The 314-nt window shown below is 40.8% G+C and overlaps 1 protein-coding gene across 3 annotated transcripts in view; it reads right to left on the bottom strand.

Annotated features, from left to right (window-relative positions):
• Positions 1–314, bottom strand: part of polm (polymerase (DNA directed), mu) — a 14115-nt gene that overhangs the window by 9558 nt on the left and 4243 nt on the right. The window lies entirely within an intron of this gene.

Consider the following 314-nt stretch of genomic DNA (forward strand, 5'->3'; position numbering starts at 1 on the left):
GTAATTACACACTTACAGAATCAGACACACTCATCAATTACATGTGTAGAAGTTAGTATTTGTATCGGTGCAGGTGTCACAACAACAATTTAAATACGTACAATATTAATAAAAGATTAGATAGATGAAGCAAACAAATCACAACCCGCTTTGATTTTGAACGAAGACCGAGTACATAATTTACGTTACATGTCATTTAGCCGGCGCTTTTATCCAAAGCAACTTACAATTGCTACATAAGTCAGCGGTGGGGTGACCACCCGTCCCGCGTTGCGTGTTCGCACGCAGCGTTTGAAGCCCAATTCATACGTCCC

This window comes from Etheostoma spectabile, unplaced genomic scaffold (assembly GCF_008692095.1).
Source record: "Etheostoma spectabile isolate EspeVRDwgs_2016 unplaced genomic scaffold, UIUC_Espe_1.0 scaffold325, whole genome shotgun sequence".
Classification (NCBI taxonomy): Eukaryota; Metazoa; Chordata; class Actinopteri; order Perciformes; family Percidae; genus Etheostoma; species Etheostoma spectabile.